Source organism: Poecile atricapillus, chromosome 8, assembly GCF_030490865.1.
Source record: "Poecile atricapillus isolate bPoeAtr1 chromosome 8, bPoeAtr1.hap1, whole genome shotgun sequence".
In the NCBI taxonomy this organism is placed as follows: domain Eukaryota; kingdom Metazoa; phylum Chordata; class Aves; order Passeriformes; family Paridae; genus Poecile; species Poecile atricapillus.
Genome location: NC_081256.1, coordinates 13090357 through 13098283, shown reverse-complemented (window position 1 = coordinate 13098283; position 7927 = coordinate 13090357).

Below are 7927 nucleotides of genomic sequence, written 5' to 3'. Positions count from 1 at the left end.
AGAATATTTTAATCTTTACTAGATGAAAACATTTTAAAGTACAAAGAATAATTTAAATAGTTTAATACGCTCTTTCAACAACAATGTAGCGTTCTTAAAGCATTTGACATTGCAAATTCATAAACAAATCTGCTGTTTCTAAACAGATCAGAAAACTTGCTCTGTAGCTATTTCTGGTTCCACTGGCATTCACTGGAGACCGTGGGGGTTGTTTGTGAGGGATAAGAGAAGGTGGAGGCTGCCTTTCTATACAATGTGTCTTTAACTTGGTTTCACAGATTTGCCAATTTTGGGTAAAGAGAAAAAGGAGACTGAAGGGAAAATGCAACCATTTGGAAGACAAAAATGAGTGGAAAAAAAACATTGAGGCAGAGTTGGAAAGAAAAAGCAAAGGAGGGGGACCAACTGAGTAACAAATGGTTAATTCTGAAAGAATGACAGATATATCTTGTAGTTTTAAAAAGCCTGATTTGTGAATGATCCATTTAAAAGTGCAGGGGAATGCAAAATAAACTAGATAATGCATTATAATGCATGCATTTCCTGTCTTTCTAGAGTTGCCACCTTCTGACTAGCCTTCGAAATCAACTGCAGTAGTTTTCCTGTGAAGACTTCATTATATATGACAGTGTAATTCATCAAAGCTTGCAGTGACTGGGATGCAAACACAGGCCAGCAGTGGAGTGCCAGTGCACGATGTTCTCTGATGTGCAGCAGGTTCTCACAGGTCTGGGCTGTAGCACAGCAACAGGGTCTCAGTTTGCTGGGTTGTATGAAGGGCCATTCCAACAATTCCCTAATATTGCTGCCTCTCTGTGGGGATTTTCACATCTCCTGTAACAATGGTGTGTTGGAGTTATGCACAGACCTTTTATACAAACGGACAGACAATATATTCCCAATGTTTTCAGAGATATCAAGAGGCCTCATGGTGATTACAGACTCTACAGCTGCAGAGACATCCTACACAACCTTAAATTAGTGTATTGATTTGAAAGAAGACTTGAATAGATCCAGGCTTCCATAATGAGAAAGCAAACAACTGCTCAGAATTTAAACAGTTTAGAAAGAAAAGATAATCCAGCAGCTCTACTGAAAGGTCTGATAACAGACTCTCCCTTAATAGGTCACTTTACTCTCAACTCTTATTTCAAACTATGGAATAAGCAGCTGTTTAAAATGGCAGCTATTTCAAAATCCTTGCAGATACTGCAAAAGAGTTTGGTGTATCTTTAATTGTCTAGACATTCATTCCCACACTCAATCACCAAATCACCTTGCCACTTTCAAAATAGGGATCTTTGTCCCTTTAGCCAGGCAGGTCTGAAAAATGTGCTGGCATGAACAATTGTAAATTCTGCACCTTTATAACCTAGAGTTTACATATTTATGTTCACATGCATCAGGCTGACTTCAAAGCCAGTGTCCCAGCAAGGGCTGCAGTGGGCGTACCTAAGATTTCTGAATATTTTCCCTTTTCATGTTTGAGGGATAGCCATAGGTTGGGACAAACATTCAATATCCTCAGACATCTTTCAGATTTGATATTTGAGCAGAAAATAGTACATATCTGAAAGAATCTGGATATATGGCTGGAATGTGTAAAGATCTATCCAACCAACCATCCATCCCCACTCAGAGGGACACTGTTGGCAGTTCTCTGAGGGTGCGTGGCAGAATTTCTGTTCTGTGCTCTACCTTCCGCAGATTGAAAATATGTTGTGCCACTTACTGATGACAAAATGAAATTAATATTGTGCTTCTAGAAAAGTAACACCTAAAAGATGGATTAAGTTCATCTATTAATCTTACTAGTGGAAGGGACTGTCTTTCTTTAACCAATAAAAAATTGCAGTAAATTGGAGTTTTAATTGTCTGTGCTCAATACTAATTCTTGCTTAGAGTGCACTCAAAAATGAAAAAAAGCATCAATATAACAATTTTTATAAATCATGAAATTTTTGTGTTGAATGTTATGCACATAACATACTGTATTTGGTGCATTATAACAGAAATACTGGCTCTGTAGAATTTTGCCTTTAGTAATCTGACATTTTTCCTCAATTTCTTATTCCTTTTAATTTCTTCCTTACTATTACAGCCTTTGAGCAGCTGAACAACATTACAGATTATTTTGCTGAATCAACATCCTAGCAAATGTGCTTTATCATCATGAATTGGACAGTGCCTGGTTATTGCACTGAAACTGAATATCAAAAGCTGCAAAAGCATTTTCAAGTTCTCCTTTCTCTTTCCTCACATCTTCAAGTACAGATTAAGGATGATCTTTGTCCCTTATAGTCAACATCTATTTTTATCCTGATTTCATGCAGTATGTTCTTTATATTGGTGTAAGAACAAGGTGACAGCTCTTATGTCCTTGTGTGAAATCTAATTATTTTGTTTCTGGTGGAAATTTTGAGATTCTCAATGAAATAATTCATTTACATCTTTGAACTTTACACAATATTTCTACCATAAACACATATATTTACTTTCAGTGGAGAATCTTGCTGCTTTTATGTGTAACTTTTTTGTTGTTGTTGTTCAATTAGCTCTACCTGTATTATATAGCATCAGACATCTCTTTATTTAGAAGTATCATTGCTTAACATGGATCTTCAGGTTTGTCTGCTGGGAGGGTTTAGGTTGGATTATTTCTTTCTTCCTGTATACCACTCTGTGATCAGACTGTTTTATATTATACTAATCAGAATTTTCATGGCATGGAAATTGTGAGCATGTGAACTTTATTCTTCTTTTTGTGTCATTTTGTATAAGTATGAACCTGGTAAAACTGCACCAAATTTAATATATCATTGTTTGGATATTGGCTTGCACTTCTATGGAGTTCTCCTGTGTCTGAAGTAAATGATTCAAATAATAATTTACTCTATCTATCATGTTCCTTCAGTGGGAACTGTCCATCCGATAATGAAGTTATTTTATTGTAAACATCTAAAATCCATAATACAGGAAACCACATGAATGCTATCAGCAACTTTGCATTCTTGTTTACCAAAGGCACTGTTATTATAAATGAATTTGAAAATGTCTATGGGAATGCATTGCTATGGTAACTGGGATCCACAACAGCAGCTGCTTGCTCTTCATTGCTGTTGCATATATACATTAAAGCTGACAATGTCTCTTCATTCAATTTTAACATGTGTAGCCTGAAAAAAAGATACCAGCTTTCAAAAGCTACACATCTGATGTCAAATGCAGCCAATCTCTGAGTTAGGTTTATTTAGTTTTTTTGTTTCAGTCTTAGAGTTGTTGAAAAATATATAGAACCTTAGGATTAACATGATTTTGTGCCATGAGAAGTTACTCTTCAATACTGTTTTGTCAAATTTAAAACACTAGAAGATTTTCCAGTAATTCAGTTTCAGAAAATGCCTTTGCTATCCATAATTACTGATTGTTATAGCAATTATAGTCAACAGTTATGAAGAAGTTTTTGTCCCATGCCAGCCTTTCTGGGAGGAATCTATAACTGGGGCTTCCGCTCCATTTTTTAATGTCCCATACTCTAAGAACTAAAATCCAGTCAGTTGTCCTCCAGCTTTGTGTTGTATTCTGTTTTACATTTCAGAGATGTCTTTAGATCTAAGCTATGCCATTGTGCTGTGCCATTGAGACACTTCCTAAACAGAGTGTCTTTTGGTCCAGTGGGCAGAGGAAATATGAAATGTGTTCCTCATGTCAGTAAGAGTAAAATAATCACACTCATCTTCTTAAAAATCTTGTCAGAGAGGTATTTTATGTTATCCCTTCCTTAAAGATGAGGAAAATATAACACAGAGAGATTACAAATCAGATTGAAATCTCTAGTATTACTTCTAGAAGTAGAGTATTATGTGGCAAAAAAAGGGTTCAAAGAATTAAAATTTGAGCTTACTGTTTGTTGTGCTGGTCCTGCAGACCTTAAACTAGGACTGGAAAAAATTCAGAGAAGAGCTGAAGGTTGACCAAAAGGACAATTTCGTCCCTAGGAGCCATGAAGTAAACCAGGACTGTTGGGTTAGAGAAAAAGATATCATGGAAGGATATGATAAAGTACAAGATGTTGAGTGTGATGGAAAGGCTGGGTATGTCTCAGAAGTTCTTCAGCTTTTTAATCACAGAACTACAAGAACCAATTAACCCTGCTTCCCCCCCGCTCCAAAATTAAGCTCATAGGATCCTGTTTCAGAGCAATGAGTGCTGCACTGGGTGATAGAGCTGTTGAACTTCAGGCCAAAAGACATTGCAGATGGCCAGAGTTTCTGTTGGTTCTAAGGAGGAACGGACAGTTCACAAAAGAGAAGCACATTGGGGCTAACCAAGTACATGGAAACTGATTTTGGCAGTCCCTGAGCTGAGAAGGATTGCTAAGGTGCGAAAAGTCTGCAGAAGTATTAGGCAACAGTCCATGTACACCCTATTCCTGCTGCTTCCATTTCCTGGATACACTTAATGACAGGCTACTGGTCTACAGGGATATTTGCTTTGGCCCAGCAGCTTGTCCCTAAGTGTCCATTCCCTGCAAACAGCATTGCCTTTCAAAGTATAAAGCAACTAGAAGATATTTAGTTTTACTATACTTGGTTTTCACACATGAAACAAACGCAAATATTTGAACACTGTCGGCAGATCAACTGTTTGATGGTAGGGCCATTATTATTCTGTTTATAAAACATTGCATCTTCAAACGCTTCAACTTCAGTGTAAACTGAAAGGCTAAAACACTTGCTTTCATGTCCGTTTATTGATATATTTTTTAAAGCCTAATTGAAAGTTTGCTGCCACTGGGATGAAACTTCTAAAGGACGTAGAAGTTCTCCTAACTGCATTTTGATAACTTCCAGGAGTAGGGAACATAATGTGAAATCACGGAGCTCATTATGATTAAGTCATACTGGAAGAAACAAAGAAACAGTTGGTGACTCTGAAAGTACTTAACCACAGTCATGAAACACAGAACTCGACTTAGAAATAGCTGCCACAAAGGACGCTACTTTTTTAATAGCTGACATTTTTTCACTTTATCACTTCAGGCACGTTCATACCACCCCTGCAGCACACACACACGTTTTGCTGCATGCCCCTGCGAGCAAAATCTTGCCACATAAACCCAATATAGAAATCCCTGAGAAAATTAAATGTTTGAATATGCTATACTTGCCAAAGAATCTTAAAGCTTCACCTAGAAGATAAATAATTACGTAAAGCAAAAGAGAAATTAAATAAATTTTACTGTGGTACAAAGTATGTGCTAAAACCATTTATGACAGCTAATGAGAATAATAGTAATGAGAAATATAAAACTAAATTTTAAACTACAATAATAGAAGTTTTTGTAAGGAGGGTTAAATACAAAGAATTAAAACAGAACATACTACAAAAATCAAAAATAATGCAATTTTTTTTTTCTTAACTGCTAAAAATGTTATGTAGCGCAGAATCAGCGCTATTACTATATAGGAGCTATGAAAAGTTCCACATTGTCTCATGAGATGGATTAGTTTAGTCTAGGAAAAAATCTGTCCAAAGTGTTTGTCTAATAAAGAGAAATTTATCTCCAGCAAGGAAATAATTATGTAGAACAATTTTGCCTTGGCTTATGCAGGCAGATTTTTCCTTCTTTTTAGTCAAGCAACCACTCAGGATTCTTAAAATTCAAGAAAACAGCCAAGGTGTATTGGAAGCAGATTTTTTTTTTCAATGTTGCAGGCTGGTTTACAAGTTTGGAAAATAAATTTTTGCTGAGTCAGTCAGCACCTACTGCAGCCAGTGTCTGTTGGTTCAGAGCTGACACCAGCTCTCGCCACACAGGCACAGTTCATTCCCATCTACCTGCAAACTCCCACAGAGCCATTCCACCGCTGCCCCAAGAGCTCATAACAAGTAGATAACAAGCCTAGAAGGGTTGGGATCTCATGGAATCAGCTGAAATTGACCTAGGCTGGGCATACATTCATCAGGGAAATGGACTACATGATCTTCTGACTTCCTTTGCATTCTAAATTAATCTGTGATTCTGTGATTTTTCCAATTCACACCTGCAGAATAAACTGTTGGTCAGTTAAGCAGTGGATTTAGCTTAATCAAGTGGTATCTTTCTTAAATTTACTTGTATGCAGTATGTAAGGCACCAAACTGTCTGATTTATTGCCTTTTCTGGTCTAGGAAATTATGAAGCTCATGAAAACCCAGCTTTATATGTTACAATAGTAGATATACCGGAAGGAGAAAAATGTATTTGATATATGTAGTCATCTGCTTAACACTCTACTGAGGCTTTGCTGAGAAATAAATAACAAATTGCTGTCAAGTTGGCGTAACTTGACAGCCAGTTCTAGCTGGTTTTTGCTTCAGCCAACAGCTTCAGATATGGAAAAACGTATTGTGCTTATCCAGCTTTGTAGATGGACATGGTAACAAGGCCTGTGTGTTTTCAGACCTCATAATAAGGATGACCAGAATAAAGAGATCATGGTTACTCCTGCCTCAGGCTGTCCTGAAAGGTGGTTATGTCCACACAAGCGGGTTTAGGTAGATCACAATCACAGCAAGTTCAGCTCAAAGGTTGGTGGTACTTACTGGCCACTCTGTGTTACATCACAAGGCTTTGGGTCTTCAAACCAAAGTGGTTTATCCAGGGAAGTTGCAGATGAATTGCAAGGCAGCCTGATTTTGTGTCTGAAGTTTGACTTAAAGATCACAATATGAAATTACACAATTTCTAGCATACACTCATGGAAATGAATAGAGCTGTACTTCATAATTTGCAGTCCAAAGAAACTTACTTTTAGGGATCTGAGGTTGTAGGATTGAGCAACAGTATTAAATAGTTCAATTTTATTAAAATGGCATGTCTTTCAAGTTCACAAATCATTCACATTTCAGAGCAAGTTCTGAAGAAGTCCTTATCAACCTCTGATACATCTCATACGAGGGAAAGAATTAAAAAAGGAAACAGGCTCACCGAGGAAAAACATCAAGAGTTTCATCCTCTGATCTGAAAATTCCTACAGAGACAAGGTCAGTTAAATTACATACTTTCTGTACTTTACTCCAGCTGACAATCTGCTGGTTATAATGCAAGAACACAAGGGCTCAAATAGATTTTTCTGCCATGGTGTGCCATCTGGCACAGAGCAGCCTCACAAATGCTGCTTCCCTGCTCTGTGTCTGCAGATCCAGTGACGGCATCATTGTAAGCCCTGTCAGTTTTCAGCAGCAAAGTCAGCTTAATGCAATCTATCTGTAGGTATCAAAGTCACTCATGCCAGATGCAAATGTTTCATTGCCCAAACTTAAAGATGTAATTGCATTTCCATGCAGAAAAAAAATATCCAACATTGGAAGTACATTTGAAAGTGCAGGAGGATTAAAACAAAAAGGGGATTATATCTGGGACTGGTTGGTATATTGGTGCTTAACGGAATAATGCATTAGGCAGCAGATGAGTTATTTCACTGCTGTGGTGCCAAATTGGGATCTTGTTTTCCTCTGATACAAGAGAGATGAGGATCTGCTTTTAATAAGAGAAGCAGTAACACAATGAACCATCATGCAGCCGCTGCTTAAGTGTTCCCAAGCAGCAGTCAGTACCTCTCACTACTGAGGCAAGGCTGCGTGTCCTTGTAACTTGGATTTCAGAGCATTCGGAATGATGCTCAAATGTGTGGTAGTGCTGGGATGCTGCACAGATGGTGACTTGCATAAAATTACTCTTTCATTTGTGACTCACCTCAGAATCCAACCTTGTGCCTCCAACAGGGACAGGACAGAAGACCACCTTACTGCAACAGCTTTTTTTCTTTCAAGTAAATTTTTTAAGTATCTGTCCAAGTGCTGCTGTTACAGATGAAAATCTTGCTTCCTAGACATTAATGCTACAAGGGAAAAAACATCGCAGAGTTTATAGTAAAAGCAT